The sequence below is a fragment of the Rattus norvegicus genome, chromosome 17 (assembly GCF_021556685.1).
Source record: "Rattus norvegicus strain SHRSP/BbbUtx chromosome 17, alternate assembly SHRSP_T2T, whole genome shotgun sequence".
Lineage (NCBI taxonomy): Eukaryota > Metazoa > Chordata > Mammalia > Rodentia > Muridae > Rattus > Rattus norvegicus.
Window position 1 is genome coordinate 78,787,138 of NC_141550.1, and position 19,166 is coordinate 78,806,303.

At 44.0% G+C, this 19,166-nt stretch overlaps 1 pseudogene; it reads right to left on the minus strand.

Annotated features, from left to right (window-relative positions):
• Positions 1–18,189: 18,189 nt before the first annotated feature.
• Positions 18,190–18,568, minus strand: LOC103694128 (small EDRK-rich factor 2 pseudogene; annotated as a pseudogene).
• Between the last annotated feature and the right edge of the window lie 598 nt (positions 18,569–19,166).

Sequence of the window (19,166 nt, forward strand, 5' to 3'; positions counted from 1 at the left end):
AACTACGTTCCCCATCATCTTCTTTTTTTTTTTTCTTTTGTTTTTTTTTTTTCCGGAGCTGGGGACCGAACCCAGGGCCTTGCGCTTGCTAGGCAAGCGCTCTACCACTGAGCCAAATCCCCAACCCCCTCCCCATCATCTTCTGATTGGTCAATAAAGAGCTGATCAGTCTACAGCTGGGCAGGAGAAAATAAGGCGGAACTTCTGTGTCCTGAGAGAGAAAAAGAGGGTCTCAGGTGGGTATGTGGGGGGTTGGGGTCAACAGGAAGACATGGTGAAAGAAGGATGTGTCAAAACAAGACTGAAATAGCAGGTAATGCCACGTGGCTGGGAGGTAGTCCAGGCCAGCAGAGTTAATTAATTAATAATTAATTAACTAGTATGACGTTCTCCATGTCATTACTCGGGAACAAGAAGGGGCACAAGAAAGCCCTGTACTTTTTTATATCGAGTGAAACAATTTATGTAGGTAGACTAGTTTGATTCTCTCTTACAGTGCTAGGGCTCAAACCCGTACCCTCACATGAGTGAGGCAAGCACATTCCCCAGTCCTCAGCCCCAGCATAGAATTTTCCACAAAAGCCCTGGGAGTGAGGGGCTTCCTGATATGTCTGCTTGGGCAGCAAGAGACTCAAGGCTCTCTATTCCACACCTAAAGCAGGTGGCTGAAGGGAAGTTCGTCTGCCAATCAACGAGTCTGTGTGTCAAGAGAAAAGATGCATTGCTATTAAACATTCCATTTAATACCCCAAGATCAAATAATTCTCCCTGTCAAAAGCAAATCTTCATTCTGTTATGCATTACCACTTCCAGGTTGCCTTCCTTTAAGTCGACCCATCCCTATGTAAATAAATTTAACAGAGACATTTTTGAATAAATATCTAAAGCGAAATGCAAATCGCAACCGTAGAACGAAAGTGTCACGTCGTATAGAGGATAAAAAAAAATAAAAATGAACACACTGGAAATAAAACAATATCAAAACCAGTTAGTACGAGAGCCCGATGCCTACTCCCGCTGTTAAAAAGAGAGGTTCCTGTGCGTTAGAGACGTTGGTTGTTGTCTTGGGCAGGCTTTGTGTTGCTGTGAAGAGACACCATGACCAAAGCAACGCTTACAAAGAAAAACATTTAATCGGGGCTGGCTTACAGGCTCAGAGGTTCAGTCCGTTATCATCATGGCAGGACGTATGACGGAGTGCAGGCAGACATGATACCTGAGAGTAAATAGGAAGTGGCACCTGGAGCTACAGGCAGCAGGAAGAGACTGAGTCACTCAAACCTTTGGGGCCTCAAAGCCAACCCCCAGTGACACACTTTCTCCAACAAGCCACACTCCTCCCAATAGTGCCCCTCCCTATGTACCTATGGGGGCCATTTTTATTCAGATCACCACAGTTGGCAAATATCCTATCGCCAGTTGGTTTATTGGTTCCTCAGACGATGCTTTCCCCAGGACTAAAAGGAAAAATCACGGTCCGTGAAAAACCAAAGCCATCGCTATCACTAGGAGAGATAATGGTGTTTGAAGCCTTGACCGTCTTCCCTACCACAACAGGCCCTACCTATGTTTCAGGTAACACACTTCCGATTTACTAGGTTAGCTGAGGGTCAGGACATTGAGTGGTGCCACTTAGGAAACTACTCAGAAGTTGGTGTCGCGTTATGCCAGTAGGCTTTCCTTGTGCTAACTCAGTCATGCACAAGATCGTCACTGTCCTTGGGCTACAGTTCATGTGACATAAAACCAACTATTGTGAGGGGACTTTATATTAGCGTTCAGGACACTCCTAGTGTGTAACTACTTTCTCTAACATTTGTCCCCCAAAAAGCCTGTACCCCATGCTCACCTCACCTGTTCTGTCCTTTCCCACGAAAACATAGGCCCTGGCAACCTCTAATCCACTTCCTGTGATATGGGACCTGGTATTCCCTAACACATCATATGGGACCATTGCTTTCCCTAACACGTCTTTGGGGTTCATACCCATTGTGGCTTGTATTGACACTTCCTTTACATGGGCAATTATATCACAACTGGTTAGTATATGTAAGGCTGACCATTTGGATTTTCCTGTCGTTGGGCTATCGTGAAAATTGCTATTATAAGCTTTTATGTATTTGCTTGAGTAATTATTCCTCATTATTTCAGGAATGTGCTTAGCGGTGGAATTGCTGGGTCCTGTTGTAACTTTATGTTTAAGGAGGGACTTTCTAAGGGGACACCAAACTGTTTTTACAATGGCTTTTTATTCCCACCAACCGTGCAGTAAGTTTCCAATTTCTCCACATCCTCCACAAACACTTGTTATTGTCTGTTTTCACGGTTATAGCCATCCCGGTGAGCACGAAGTGGTATCTTGTGGTTTGATTTGCATTTCCCTAATAACAAGTGATATCAAGCATCTTTCATGTGCATATTACTGTTCTAAGTAACTTCTTGGAAAACTGTCTACTCCAGTTACTTGATCATTTTTTTAATTGGGTTGCTTGAATCTTTATTGAGTTATAAGCGTTCTTTGTGGATTCTCTCATTGCGTATACAATTTGCAAATACTTTCTTCCACTCAACAGTTTACTATTTCATCTTCTTGATAATGCCCTTTGGTGGACGATATCTTATTTTTCTGACATTCAATTTATCTATTTTTTTTTTTGCTTTGTTATATTTTTAGCATCACTTCTACTGGCCTATTGTCAAATCCAAAGTAAAACACCTTTAAAGTTTTACGATACTTTAAAGTTTTATAAATATAAAGTTTTATAGACCAGGCTGACCTCGAACTCACAGAGATCCTCCGCTTAAAAAAAAATAAATAACAAATAAAAATAAATATAAAGTTTTATGGCCCTTATATTAAAATAAGACTTTTAAGCTACGTAATTTCCATAACTAAGGCAAATCCATTGACCCAGATTAACTCTATAATGACAGGAATTTACCCATGCTTGACGCTGTTTCTTTAATAAATGAGTTTGCTCAGGCAAGAATATGAGCAAATCACTATGGTGGCTTCTGCACCAATCTGTATTTATAGTTATTCACATCATATATTATTCCTGTGGGTAAGCAGGAAGAGTACAGAAAGTGACCCAGTGCTGAGGCCAGACACGACCCCCGGTTTATGGGATGAAAGGCAGGAGGACTGTAAATAATAACAAAACCACCTCAAACTCATCTAAGCAACAAAGATGGTTGGTGTCCAACACCGGTGAGTTTCACAGATTCTGATCTTCTACCAGCTTCTTTCTCGGCCTGCGCTTGGCATCTCCACTCCTCCAAGATGGCGGCTAGTGATTTCCACAGAGTCCTGGGCCTCCTTGACCTCATTTAGAGAAGGCAAGCAACTCCCAGCAAAGGTTTTCCTGTGTCTGGATTCTGGCGTGCACGAACCACATCCCTGCACACATCAACAGGCACGATCTATGTATATGTTAGCTGCTCCTCTTTGTCCTCTTTGGGCTTCCTTCATATGGGAGATGCTTGTTTCTCAGATGATAAACTGAGAAGTGACGAAAAAAATTGGTTAAGGAGCTAGCATACTGTGCCTCAAGGTCACTGAAGAGGTCTTAACAGGAGAGATGGGACTGTCTGCTCACAGAGCAGCAGAGTGCTAAGGTCCATTTCTTTTATATAAAAATAGAGATTAATCATCCATTTTAGCTGGACCACTGGTGTCAGGTGAAAATCAGTAATCCAACAAGGGTAACTTGAGAGCACATCATGGAACGCTTCAAATGCCTGAGTAAGGAGTTTAGATTTAGTTCACTGGGCAATAGATAGAAAAAGAATATGACTTACTCTCTGTGGGGAAAATTTGCTCTAAAACTGGTAGGGTATTTTTAATTCGCTACATGCTGTATCTTGACATTTAGTAAGCTATATTCATTACTCGTTTAGTAAACAATCATTTATTGAACACTTACTGATGCCCATCTGTGTTGTACTGTGTTGGCAGTAGCTGGTCATTCAGGATCAATAAAACAGCAAAGCTGTTACTCCTGAGGGACTTGTAGGATTGAGACTATGACAGATGATCAGAGTCTGATGTCTCATCTGCTTTGGAAGGTGTTACGTTCTGGGCTGAGCTTGCCAATGGACAAGCAGGATAAAAAATCACTGCCAGCAAACCAGGTCCCAGCATCTCAGGGACCAAGCACTTCAAGAGAAGTTACTCTATAGCCCTAACTGGGTGACACAGTGAGACAATCTGAGGGTCTTCTTTACCTCGGTCTCAACACAGCCATTTTTAAAGCGGATGGAGGACAGGGAGAGAGGAAGAGCTGAGATAACCAGTTACCTCCGTGGACATATATGTTCATGCTACCAAGTCTGAAGACTTGAGTTTGATCCTCCATACACATAATAGATGGAAAGAACCAACTCCTGCATGTTGTCCTTTCATACATGAACAGAGTAGACTCATAATTTAAAATCTTGGGGCTGGGGATTTAGCTCAGTGGTAGAGCGCTTACCTAGGAAGCGCAAGGCCCTGGGTTTGGTCCCTAGCTCCGAAAAAAAGAACCAAAAAAAAAAAATCTTTCCCTCCCCTACCTTCCTTTAGGACTTTAAATCAGGCCCTTTTCAGGCCACAAGGGATAGGGCTTAGCATATCTGTAAGCCAGGGCTCAAGAGCCCAGCATTTGGGAGGCTGAAGCAGAAGGAGCTCAGGTTCAAGGCTAGCCTGGGTTACATAGTGAAACCCTGTCCCAAAACAAGCAAAATAAATCAAAATAAACAAAAAATGTTGAGGATAAATTCAATGTTAAAGATTCTGACCATAACAAAGTCGCCAATACATAAAGTTTAAAGCTGTGTTTCTCCCTGTCAACCGCATGTTTCCTAATGTTTAAATCTGACCATGTCCTTTACCTGCCCACTTGGAAGTTCAAAATCAGTCCCATGGAAAGCTGTCAATGAATGACTAGTGGGCTAAGTAAATGACAATTAAATTCAGAGCAAGTCTTGCATGATAGCCCTTCGTTATAATAAGCTAGTCTACTGCTCTCTAATAAAGATGCAGAACAAATATCTCTTGCCCCATACGATCTTTCCAGGTTTGGTGACACATTATAAGTTTACATTTTTGTCATCTGGCAAGAAGACAAGAGAACCACTGGTGTCCATTATGTCACTCCTCTGTAGGATTTATGGGGGACCCATAGTGCCCAGGATGAGTGAGGAACATTTTCAAGGTGACCCATGGTGCCCAGGATGAGGAAGTTACATTTTCAAGGTAGAAAAATGAAAGACAGGCAGAGTAATTATATATCATCTGTTTAACTTTGATACTTGGGAAATACCGGGATAATCTTTTCAATAATTCATTTGTAAATATCCAGAGGAGAAAAGGGGAAGTACTGAGGGGCAATAATGCGGATCTGAACACGCTGTGCAAGAGCAATTTAATTTTCGCATATGATGTTGTGGCAGGCTATGCTGGCAAAGAAGGAGAAATAGCTGTCATCAACTCTCTTCAATAGATTCCAGTGTGATATTACTGCCAATAAGCTGAGACGACGGCACCCAGCTGAAGAGCGGCCAATTTCAGATGTGTGTGTGACACTCGTGTCAGCCATTTCTGAAAGAAAAGCATAAACACCCTTTCCAAAGAAGCACTCAAAATCAACCTTTACAACTGTTGCAGGATCTAGAGCAAAGAAACAAATCTACATAAAAACCTCTCTTTTCACTTCTCTTGTATCAAGATCCTGAAATGCAACAAGATTTGCCTTGCTACACTAACTTAATAGAGGGATTGATACTGCTACACTAACTTAATAGAGGGATTGATACTGCTAAGACCAGCAGTGACCTCTCCTGTATGTAACCCTTTATAGATAATGCAAGAACTCTGTCTTTAAAGAAAGCTTATGAACACACACACACACACACACACACACACACACACACACACACAGCAGTGTGGAAGCCCGTGTTTTTGTCGTGCCATTTTGATGTCCTTCCTCTAAAAAGAATATTAATCTGAAAAGACATCTTCCAAAAAAATATGTTCCATATTTTTATTTTTTTTATGACAGGATTTCTTGTACGTCCCTCTCTAGCCTTAAACTCACCACATAGCTAGGATTACCTGTAAATATCTGAACCCCAGTGTCCACCCACCACCACCCCCCTGTCCCCATCCTCCAACTCCCACCCCCCAACCCCCCAACCCCTAACCCTTATCCCCCACCCCCAATGGCTGCCAAGTGCCAGGATTCCAGGTGTGCGTCCTCTGCATGGTTTACCTGGTGATTAACCAGCTGAACTGCATTTGTTTTTAAATAAGCAGAAGATTCAAATTAAAAGTGTGTGTGTGCATGTATGCATGGGGTTGGGGATTTAGCTCAGTGGTAGAGCATTTGCCTAGCAAGCGCAAGGCCCTGGGTTCAGACCCCAGCTCCAAAAAAAAAAAAAAGAAAAGAAAAGAAAAAAAAGTGTGTGCATGTGTGCATATGCATCCAGACACACTCAAGCCTAAGAGTTACTTACTGTCCTCCTTGTGTATAAGGGAAGATTCAAGTGGAAGAGAAGGTGATGGGCAGGGACACCTCACATCTGTCACCTGAGTTTCACTTCCCCTTGGGGTTTTCTGTGGTTGTCGGACAGCTCTGCAAACACTTCTGACTTTCTGCCTTGTTTGCAGACAGCGGGACCACTTGCTAGCCACTGTGGGTTGGGATGCTACCCTGTCTGCTCTGTTGGGAACAGAACATGGCTGATGTGATTTCTTATGTGGAACACTGAATGGTGGTGTGAGACTACCTAGATTTCTCTCTCCATCTCCCTTCCTCCCGTTCTCTGTCTCTCTCTGCCTCTCTGTCTGTCTCTTTCTCTCTCTGTCTCTCTGTCTCTCTCTCTCTCTCTCCCTCTCTCTCTCTCTCTGTCTCTCTCTCTGTCTCTCTCTCTCTCTGTCTCTATCTCTCTCTGTCTCTCTCTGTCTCTCTCTCTCTGTCTCTCTCTCTCCCTCTCTCTCTCTCTGTCTCTCTCTGTGTCTCTATCTCTCTCTGTCTCTCTCTCTGTCTCTCTCTCTCTGTCTCTCTCTCTCTGTCTCTCTCTCTGTCTCTCTCTGTCTCTATCTCTCTCTCTGTCTCTCTCTCTCTGTCTCTCTCTCTCTGTCTCTCTCTCTGTCTCTCTCTCTCTCCCTCTCTCTCTCTCCGTCTCTCTCTCTCTGTCTCTCTCTCTCTGTCTCTATCTCTCTCTCTGTCTCTATCTCTCTCTCTGTCTCTCTCTCTCTGTCTCTCTCTCTCTGTCTCTCTCTCTGTCTCTCTCTCTCTCCCTCTCTCTCTCTCCGTCTCTCTCTCTCTGTCTCTCTCTCTCTCTGTCTCTATCTCTCTCTCTGTCTCTATCTCTCTCTGTCTCTCTCTCTCTGTCTCTCTCTCTCTCTGTCTCTCTCTCTCTGTCTCTCTCTCTCTGTCTCTCTGTCTCTCTCTCTCTGTCTCTCTCTCTGTCTCTCTCTCTGTCTCTCTCTCTCTGTCTCTCTCTCTCTGTCTCTCTCTCTCTCTCTCCCTCTCTCTCTCTCTGTCTCTCTCTCTGTCTCTGTCTCTCTCTCTGTCTCTCTCTCTCTGTCTCTCTCTCTCTGTCTCTCTCTCTCTGTCTCTATCTCTCTCTGTCTCTCTCTCTCTCTCTCTCTCTCTCTCTCTCTCTCTCTCTGTCACAACTGTGCTCCAGATGGTAGCGGATACCTCAGCATTAGTTAGAAAACACTGTGGAGTGGGAAAGCCCAATTGTCCGGCAGTGACTAAAGTATAACATAAAGAAAGCTAACCCTTTTTTGCTACTAAAATTTTGGTGATCGTTTGTTAGCACAGTAGAACTTAGCCTATCCCAACTGATGCAACAGAATTCTTATTATTTCTAATATAATTCTGATAATTGATTTTTTTGTAACACTGAATCTCAACATTGACCAAAAAAAAAAATTAAGACCCTGTTGTCATACTTGATAGACACTGAAACTTTAAAAATTACATCAAGGGAACTAAAGAGATAGCTCGGCACTTAAGAGCACTTGGTGTGTGTAATGAACCTTGTAAAAAGAAAATGCCTTTTAGACATGTGGAAATAGCATAGTCAGGATCCCCACCACACCCAAGGCTACATCTGATAAGCAGAACTCAGTAACATCACTCACTCGAGATAACCAGACACAGTCCTGGAACCCATGACATCCACCGGGCAGTACTAGCAGGGACTAAATGCTCTACACATATGGCGAGATGCCACCTGGGTCTGCCCTGTGGCTGGGGAGTCTCCCCCCAGGATCAGGACCCTCAAAGTAGAGACTTTTGTTAGAGACTTGACCTTCAGCTAAGGTATGCCGCACAGAGCAGCCTTGGGGAGATAGGCTTAGGACCACAGTTAGAAACTTAGAGCGTGAAAATTGTGTGATGACTTTCAACACAATAAAATGTAACTTTTGTGGTACTGACTATATGTATCTACTTTCTTGCTCTCCACGGTGCTCTTACAGAGGACCTGGATTTGGTTCCCAGCACCCACAGGATAGCTCACACCCGTTCCATATTCCCAGTTCCAGTTCCAGAGGACCTGACACCCTCTTCTGATCCACCAGGCACACACTTGGTACACAGACGTACAGGCAGGCAAGACACCCATGCATATGAAACAAAATAAATAACCTGAAAAATTTAAATGACATTAGTAGCCAAGCATGGTGTTACCCACCTATAATCCCAGCATTCAGAGGGAGGAAGAGGATCAGGTATTGGAGGACGACCTTAGCTACAGAGCAAAATCTTATCTCAAAATGACAGTGGTGTCAAGATGGCTCAGTGAGGGAAGGCCAAGCCCTGTGTACTGAGTAACCCCAGAAACTCAAGTGCTGGAGGATAAGAACCAAGTCCCACAAGTTGTCCTCCAACCTTGACACACATAGACACTGTAGCACGCCTATATCCATATACAATCAATCAATCAATCAATCAATCAAATATCAATAAATGCAATAGGCAAGGACAGATAGATACAAAAGGTGCAGAGAATAAACAAGAGTCAGACCAAAGGAAGCTCTTGGACAAGCTTCCTCATCTCCTCCAAGTACTGTGCTTTGGGGCTGGAGAGATGGCTCAGCGGTTAAGAGCACTGACTGCTCTTCCAGAGGTCCTGAGTTCAATTCCCAGCAACCACGTGGTGGCTCACAACCATCTGTAATGGGATCCGATGCCCTCTTCTGGTGTGTCTGAAGACAGTGACAGTGTACTTATATACATGAAGTAAATAAGTAAATAAATAAAATAAGACCTGTGTTTCTTCAACAACCAAAGCCTCACTATATGAATTTGCACTCCAAGATCTCAAGGAGCACAGGACGACCCATTTTCTTGGCTTACATTTGTCCAAAACCAGAATCTATTCTGCATGAGAACATTATTGGGACTCAGAGGAGACAGGACGGTAGGAACGATGGGAGAGCCAACCCTGGAAAGCATACGAGGTGTAGTTTCTACTCACCCAGCTCTCTGAGAGCAGCTAAGACTGCCAGCAGCCTCCTGCAGACACAGGCAGGCAGAGGGTGAAGGCACATGCATGGACCTACCAGCTCCAGACCCTCTTACTGGTCAAATGTTAGCCTTACAGGTTAATAAACTGCACAGTTAGATCCATACAAGCCTAGGCGCAGAGGGGAGTGGCCTCTACCTGGCCATTCACAGACAGCCCGGAGATGAGAGCGCAGGTGTAAGATCAGGGGTCCCCTGACATCAAGTTGGTCAGAATCCACACACGATTCTTTACCTATGTCTAGACAGGTGAGGCTGAGGAGAGACAACTGCCTGTTTGAAAGCACTTAGGCCTTGTTCTAGAGTTTCCCATCAACCCCTGCATGTCATCCCCTTACCTTCCAACATTTTTATTTCCTTAGTTTTTGGGTTTCCATTGCTTGAAGAATTTGTTAGCATTGAAAGTCTTTATTGTCTGACACCGTGGAAGCAATAGCTGGCACACTGTAATTCTTCTCTCAAGATATTTCTGTATGTGCCTAGCCTTACAGAGACTTGAAGGCCAGGGTGGGGGTATGCCCTTCTCAAAGAAGAAGGGGAGGGGAGAATGGGGGAGGGATTGTAGGAGGGGATGACAGGGAGAGGGGCAGTGAGCACGATGTAAAATGAATATGTAAAAAATTAATTAATTAATTGAATTTTTAAGAAAGACATTCCTTAAATTTTTAAACTTTAGCATACAACATACTGGGATTCATTATGATATTTCTATACATGTGGATCATTGTATTTTGCTCATAATCATGCCCTGTTATTATTAGCCTCTCTTTTCTCCCCTTAAATATTTATCTTGACATAACTCCTAACACAGGAAAATTTACATGGGAAAAACTACAAAGAATTCCTATAGATTCTTTACCCAAATAAATGGTGTCAACATTTTAACACATCAGCCTCTCTCTCTCTCTCTCTCTCTCTCTCTCTCTCTCTCTCTCTCTCTCTCTCTCTGCGCGTGTGTCTCTCTGTCTCTCTCTGTGTCTCTGTCTCTGTCTCTCTTTGCTAGAGTTGGAATGGGAGGCATTAAAGTTGTTTTTAAATGGGACCTCATGTTAGCTCAGGCTAGCCTTGAACTTGCAATGTAGCTGAGGATGGCCTTAAACATCTTGCCTCTATCTTCCCAATGTCTAGTTTATGTAGTTCTGGAGATCAAACCAAGGCTTTGTGCACGCTAGCGAGGTGAGCACTCTGAGACATATCCTCGGCTCATGATCCCTTCTTGTGATGTTTGGGATGGAATCCCGGGCTTTAAGTATACCTGGCATTTGAGCTACCATTGATCTATGTCCTCAAGCTGTTCTGAACCATTTGTGAGTAATTTAACATCGCGCTCCTTTGCTATCAAGCACGCAAATACCTGCACACGCTTGGACATAGCCACAGGACAACGATCAAATACAAGAAATTTAAAACCCAGTCCAACAAGCGGCTCACAGTCCAATAGCATCCCTTCTCCCAATAAGGTGCATTGCTTTGTTTTGAGACAGGGTCTTGCTGTGAAGCCCGGGTTGGCCTCCAACTCACAATCATCCTGCCTCAGCATCCCAGATGCTAGGATTACAGCCATTGTGCATCATGTTCCGATTTTAAGAAGGCCTGTTAAACAAACTCCCCCTCCAGGAGCCAATCCACGGCAACACAACGAATTTAGCGTGTATGTTTCTTCACTGTTCTGAGACCCAGGATGGTTGGTTCCTTAGCTTTCTCTTCTGGCATTGATCCTTGGAGAAGGCAAGCTTGTGTTTTAGAAAGGCCCATCAGTTTAGATTCATTTGCCGATTTGTCGTTATCCGATTCATAGGACAGGGTTTCAGATTTTTATCAACTGTGGCTTGCTAAGCACAGAGCTGCAGTCACTTTGATAAGAACCTGCACTTCAGCGCTCACATCCCATCTCTAGTCCCTCCCTTATGATGTCAAAACTCTTGTGCCAAGGGGTTCCTGGGACCCCAACTCCTTCTTTGCTCCCTTCCCCCCTAGCTCCACACAAAAGGCCACACTTTTTTTTAAACTCTTGCCCAGGAGCTCAGCCCTAGACAATTTCATACTTGAATGGCAAAACTGATTAAGAAATCCCATCCTTATAGCTTCCTGAAGGCTAGCTCTTAGCACTCACAAGACTGGAAGACAGTGTCCCATTTCAGGGGAGACCCAGAAGTTATCACTCGAGAAGAGCCTCCATCCTGGATGGTTCGTCACTCTGATCACGTGCTGTCACAGTCACCAATGGCGTGGCCCATTCCGGGACAGAGACCAGAGACAAACTTCTAATTCCAAAAGACAAAGGGGGTCTTTAATGAAACACTAATCAGAGTTTTCTGTTGTCCAAAAGAAGATCTGGCTCCTCTCAACCGCTTCTCTCTGCCATGGGCAGCAGTTAGTCAAGAGATGTGCAACCAATCAAAATGCTAAGAATAAGACACCGAATGTTCAGCCCCAACCAGAACATTGAGATTAACCCTCTCGGCACTAAGGCTCAGGGAACACTGCAAAAGGAGAAGGCAGGGGAAAAAAATGGAAGAAGGGAGAGATGGGGAGGATTGCTGTGAAATGCTGTTTCTAGACAGGACGTGGCTATTGCAATCATGCTCACACAGCAGCTGTAGTTACCTTGATGAACCTACATGAAATCAAAGCGGCTGACGTCCTAGTGTGGATGGAGCAGAAAACCTCCAGCCCCCACTCCTTACTGAGGAGCTGCTGGCCATAGACAGATCCTGCGGGAAGGAAAATCTTTCTATTGGGGATGTGGCCATGTGTAGGTTCCTGTGCCCCAGTGGATGGCCCCAAACCCATGCACAGATGAGCAGCATTAATCGGACTTAATGGGTAGATGTGAATCTGGGAGGGAGTGCGCTAGAGAGGAAAATGGAGGGTAAACACCATCATATTTCATTGTACACATGTATTAAATTAAAAAAAAGAAAAAATAAATACAACCACTTGGAGGGAAGGGGCTAAGATACTAAAAGTAGGAAGTTTAAAATGTAGGGATATATGGGTCCATGGTCAGTGATTAATAAAGATCACTCTCATCACATCAGTTAGAGAAATATCCATAGGTAAAACATATCCAATCGAGTGATGTTGATCCCAAAGATAGGAGGAGAGAGATCATCACCCAAATCACTATGGCCAGATTTATTAAAGCAATTAATTAAAACAAACTCTTTTTGTTCTTGTACACAGACTGTCTCCTCCTAAGGTGGGGTTTGAGAAGTCAGCCTTGGATGTGAGGAAGGTAAGGCTTCTGTAGTTTAGGAGTGAGGGGATTTGGGCAAATAGGTAGGGTTACAGGAGCAGAACGCCATAGCAAGTTGGTCCTAACAACTTCGGGAAACTAAGACACGATTGCAAGGTAGGCATAGCAAAGTAGTCCTAGGCGGCTATAGAATCTGGTCAGTCAAAGGTAGGGTTGCGAGATGGTTATAAACAACTTTTTAAAACAAAGACGTTGTGGACTGCCCTGGTGCTGTTTGTATTTTGATGTTAATTGTGCTTCCTCAAGAGGGGCTGCCCCGGTGAGGAGCGGATGGCATACTCAGGTGATTTCATGGGAACCCGTCCCATTTTAGCTGGTCAAACGGATGTTAGAGCCTGTGATTGGGCAGTGGAAGGGAAAGGTGGGGCTGGAAGTTTTAGAGAGGGAGAGAGAAGCGGAGGAGGCGGAAATGAGGAGATGGAGGAGAGAGAGGAAGGCTGAGGCAGAAGAGGTGGAGCAGAACCACATGGCCTGCAGGAGCCACAAGTAGCAAGGGAGGTCAAAACTGGGGATAGAGCAGTGCAGTGGTGAACCTGCCCGAGCTAATATTGTGACCGAGTTGTGTCTTCTTTGCATGCTTGTTGGGGTTGGAGATTTACCACAACACAAAGACATGACTGCCATTCCTGGAGATGCAGCACAGAACCATTGGTAGCTAAGGTTACAGGAGGCCAGTCCTTGAGAAACAGAGGGTTAGCCATAAACAGGAACGAAGCTAGTTTCCCTTTATTATAAGATGGCTTTTAAGCTCACGATGGTTCTTCAGTAAAAGCAAATTCAGTTTTCATTGGCTATCAGTTGAGGACTCATCGGTCTGAACCGAAGACTGTGAGCTGCTTGCCTTGCTCACCCTGTTCTTCCTTCCTGGGATGTTCTAGTGACATCAGCATCATGTCTAGGTAAAACAGCTCAGCTCCCGACCGTCCCTACAGAGAAATGGCCAGCAGCGTGCAAACGAAACACCGATGCCAGCTTCTTGTCTTCCCAGGCCTTTCTCCTGTCTTTGAACCAGAAACAGACACCTTCACGGGTCCTGCAAGCAAGCACTCTACCTGCACCTTTGTAGGATCCCTCAGCTTATAAAAGCAGAAACAGAAGAAGGTGGGGCATTAATTACATCAGCGTGAGCCACGCTGTACCAGATGGCCGACCCTTGGTTTCTGTAACACCTGAGAAAAAAGTACCATTCTGTCTGGTTTTAACCAACTCTTAACTGACAGAAGAGTTGATTATATAACTCGGATGTGCCTTCCTCATAAGTCTGAATGTTTATGCTATGTCTGTGACCATGGGGGACATTGGGTTTTGAAACTTAACACCTAGGGGAAACTCAGGCAATCAAAGATATTACAGCAACGCTCACAGTTTGACTTTACGTTTTATTGATGAGTCACCAAGATGCCTCTGCGCAAACAGATGATTCTAACTTTTGCATAGATATCCAGTTATTTACTTTCTTTTGCTGTGCTTTCTGGGCTGGAATTTCGTCACCAAGCAATGCCCCCAGCTTCACATTAAAAGGCAAAACAAACGAAACAAAACCAACTTCGCGTTCCTAGAAGTATCTGTTGCTGGGACTGACTTGAAAACAGTGTGTTATGTGTGCTACATCATGGGTGTCATATCTTCGAGTATGTGAGCTCAGTGAAAGAAGCCAGCCACTGGTCAAATACTCCAAAATCCTGTTAGATAAGGCACCGAGAGTTGTCAGAGATGGGAACAGAAGGTAGAAGAGTACTAGAGACTAGACACGGTAGGGTTATTGATCAGAGGTGGGGTTATTATTTAGAGGCCAGGCTATTGTTTAATGGGTACAGACTTTTAACTGGCAAGATGGAAAAGCTCTGAAGATTGCTTACATCATCACATTTAATACTGCTGAGCTGTATGCTTACAAACGGGCAAGGTAGACCATAGGTTGTTTTTTTTTTTTTTTATTAATGTATTAAGGCAAACATACTCACTCTCCTGGTTTTCCTCACTTTTCTCCATCTCTGTGGTAGACTATTGATCCCCCACCCACCTGTTAAACGCTATGTTGCTATGTTCTTTACGTCTTCCCAGAACCCAAGAGCCAAGTACTCCAGAACCCTTTATGGTCCTTTAGGCCCCAGCTCGATGAACTCTGGGTTGTGACCCAAGTGGTGCTAACTACCTGAATGTGGAGGTTGCATACATTTGGCAACAGTTAGAGGACTTTGAATTCTCGATGACCAGGATTCCATTAGAAATAAAACCCAAAATGATTGTGAGGCGTTTGTGGCACTGCTTGCCTGTGTTAGATTCTGTGACGTCATTGTTGCCCGGGGGGTGGGGGGTGCTGGACGCATCACAGGCACACTCAGTTATGAGCACTGCTGTGAGTTGCAGCGCTTTTACCGCACAGCATCCATACGTACCAAACAGTATGTCTTTGGAGGCTACTGGGCAAAACCCCTTGATCTTTAAAATTACTTCCAGTTACTGACTTGAGTTTCATTTAAAAAAAAAAAAAAGACAAACCACTCGATGAGTTTTGACTCGGGGTAAGACAGAACTTCCAGCAATCGTAATGTTTAAGTAATGCAGCATTCTCGGGGGCAATGATTATAAAAACCACAACATCGGTCAACTCTGAAAACGTTGAAGATGCTCTCCGACCTGCTGTCTTCACAAGGGTTACTGTCGCTGTGATAAAACACCATGATCAGAAAGCAAGTTAAGAAGAAAAGATGTGGGGTTGGGGATTTAGCTCAGTGGTAGAGCGCTTGCCTAGGAAGCGCAAGGCCCTGGGTTCGGTCCCCAGCTCCGAAAAAAAGAAAAAAAAAAAGAAGAAAAGATGTATTTGGCTTATAGTTCCATATCACTGTTCATCATCCAAGGAAGTCAGGACAGAAATCCAAACAGGACGGGGACCTGGAGGGAGGAGCTGATGCAGAGGCCATGGAGGGGTGCTGCTTACTGGCTTGCTCATCATGGCCTGCACAGCCTGCTTTCTTATAGAACTCAGGACCATCAGCCCAGGGAGAGCATCACCTACAAGGTACTGGGCCTTCTCCCACCAATTACTAATTGATAAAAGGCCTTACAGGAGGCATTTTTTTTTTAAATAAGATTCCCTCCTTTCAGATGATTTAGCTTACGTCAAGTTGACATAAAATTATCCAGCATATCTGCAGTACCAAATATTCAGTCAAGATTTGATACTTGCTTGCTTTTTCCTCCCTTCCTCCCTCCTTTCCTGCCTTCCTTCTTTCCTTTCATTCATTCACTCCTTTCTCTCTTTCTCTATAGTTCTCTTCTGACCTCGAACTCACCAAGAAAACCTGTCCAGCCCCAAACTCACAGAAATCCACTTGCCTCTATCTCAAAGTGCTAGAGTTAGAGACATGTTCTTTCAGGCCTGAAGAGCTTTAATTCCTCATGTAAGTGTAAACAAACACATTGTCTCCTTTGTGTATGTATATTGTGCTTGTTTTCAATACAAGGTAAAACTGTATTTATATCAAAGAATCATCTTTAAATAAACACCCGTCATTATCAGTGAATATGTCACTTGTAAGCTGTCTTAGGGTTTCTGTTGCTGTGATAAAACACTATGACCCTAAACAACTTGGAGAGGATAGCGTTTATCTCGGTTTGCAGTTCCACATTCGGGTATCACTGAGGGAAGTCGGGACAGGGACTCAGAAAGGATAGAAGCCCAGAAGCAGGAGCTGATGCCGAGGCCACAGAGGGATGCTTCCTCATGTTCTTTCCAGCTGGTTTCCTACAGCGCCCAGGACCACCAGCTCAGGGGTGATGCTGCTGATGGTAAACTGGCTTTCCTTTATCAATCATTAATCAAGAAAACACACGTGGGCTTGCTTCCTGCACTAAAGGAACCAGTCACACCCCTTCACGAAGAAAAGCATGAAAAAGAACCATATAATTACTGACAAAATGGTTCCCTCTCTCAATCAGAATCCATAGGTCTAACCGAAAGGAGCATCTGGGGTTCCTCAGAGGCGGGAAACGGCCGTGTGTTGGCCCGCTCTTAGGTGGTATTGCCATTTGCCGGGTGCCGCTGTACCAAACAACTTGTAAGATTTGAAAACCTTAACAGAACAGGGAAAGTGTTTAAATAAATAATGACTCGAACTCCCCCCCAAAATATGATGAAAACCGCTACTCTACACATTCAAGTTCTTCACCCAGAATCCTAACTACGATGAGTTCAAGAATTCCACATCTAAAGATCCACGGAAGATCGTCAACTGACTTCTCATCCAGAACCATGAGACCAGCGTGGGATGAAGCACGGACAAAGAACACTATACCCGGGGCTGGGGATTTGGCTCAGTGGTAGAGCGCCTACCTAGGAAGCACAAGGTCCTGGGTTTGGTCCCCAGCCCCGGGGGGGGGGGGGGGGGAAGAACACTATACCCAGAAAACACACACTTCAATACCTGACAGAAATCAACTCATTGTAAGTGACCTGAGCTAAAAGCAACTGAGGGACTGAAGAGGGCTGAGATTCAGTGGCTAAAGTGCTTGTCACAAAAGCATGAGGTCCCCAAACCCACATAAAACTTGACAGACATGGTGGCTTGAGGTGGAGACAGGAGACAGGAGTTAGCTAGTTAGGTTAATTATATCTGCAAGCTCTAGGCCCTGTGAAAAGTCCTGCCTCAGTAAAGAAGGTGGATGACAAGTGAGGAAAACACCTATCCTCTTTCCTGTGCATACGTGTACAAACAAACACGCGAACATGCAATCCACACATGCATACCACACGTATGCAGAAAAAGCTGAAGTAAAAGGATCCTGGATAGTAATTTAAATCCACATGAAGGGAAGCTTACCAAAAAGCATTAGATGGGAATATACGCAGATGATACAAAGGGACTTTTGTTTCTAATTCTCTTTTCTTCTCTCTGGTTTTAAATACAACTACATAAACAACAATTTGAGTCTGTGTTGATACATGAAAGCAATGAATAAAAAATGTGCTCTATCTGGTTGTAATAGCACAAACGAAGGGGACATTTTCATTCCTATGAGAAAGAAAAGATTCTGCATGCTATTAAAAATTAATTTATTAATATGAACTACATTATTATAAATTAAAAAGCAACTTTAATCTACAAGGCGAGTAGTAAGAAAATAACTAAAAATGTTGGTTAAGCAATAACAAGGAAAATAAAATTACATACTAGGAAATAGCAACTTAACGCAATAAAAGGCAATGACAGAGACAGTAAGCAGTAACTACACTAGACGTAAATGAATTAAAATACCAATTAAAAGGGAACAAAAATTAGTAAAATGGATTAAAAACACAATCCAGTCATTGTGGTCTATAAGATACTTTCTTTGAAATTGAAAAGTCACTTTGAATACTTTAGGGTGTGCCCCCACAGGAATGAAAAACACTGGGAAGGGGTAACCTCCTCACCCCCAGGAGTAGCCCAGAGGAGAGAGGTTACCTGAGAGGGAAGGAAGCATGAAGGAACTGGCTACAGACTCAGGGCAGAGGGAATACCGTGGGTACTGGGACCTGTGATCACGACAGGAAGAAACTGAAGCATGATGGGACTGTCTCCAGGCAAACAGACATAAGGCAAGAGGGTTGGGCGCAAAGCCACAAGCTACTTGGGTTCCTCCTTCTTCTCGTTGCCTTTTCTGCTTCCGCTTCATGATCTTCGTCCCTCTGCGTACAGGAGGAAGCAGAAAGCCCGTCGTCTAGGCACTTTCCCTTAACTGAATCGCTCTGCCTCTTCATGCTCTTCTGGTGGGTGATCTCACGCTAGTTACTGCGGGTCATGGTGACGGCAGCGGCTCCGACTTGCCACCGTTGCATCCCCTCATTCTGGCTGACGTTATAAGACACACTCTCTAGATTAAAAAAATACAACCAGGTTGAAGGTAAAGAAAGAAGAGGAGGAAGAGGAAGAGGAGGAGGAAGAGAAGGAAGAAGAGGAAGAGGGAGAAAAACCGCTTAGCAAACTAATGCAACAAGACCTAGAGTGACTATACTAATATCTGACAAAAAGGGCTTTCACACAAAATCATTTTGTAATGATAATGATAAAAGTAGTGTTGCTTTTACATTTTAAGAAAGAGCAGTGACTGTAAATGTAATTTGCACCTACGAATAGAAACCCAAAGTACAGGAGAAGAGGAATAGATTAATCCAACCGTTGTTGGTAATGCCACTACTCTGTTTTCAACAGGCAGAAGATCAGCAAGTAAAAACAAGACAGAAGAACCTTAGAAACAAATATGGCCACACGTGGTGGCATATGCACCCACAAGCGTGTGGCGTGTGATCCCAGCCCTAGGGAGGAAGAAGTTGAAGGGTCATCCTTGGCCACATAGTGAGCTGGAGGGCAGTCTGAGCTACCCAAGACTGTGTCTCAGAC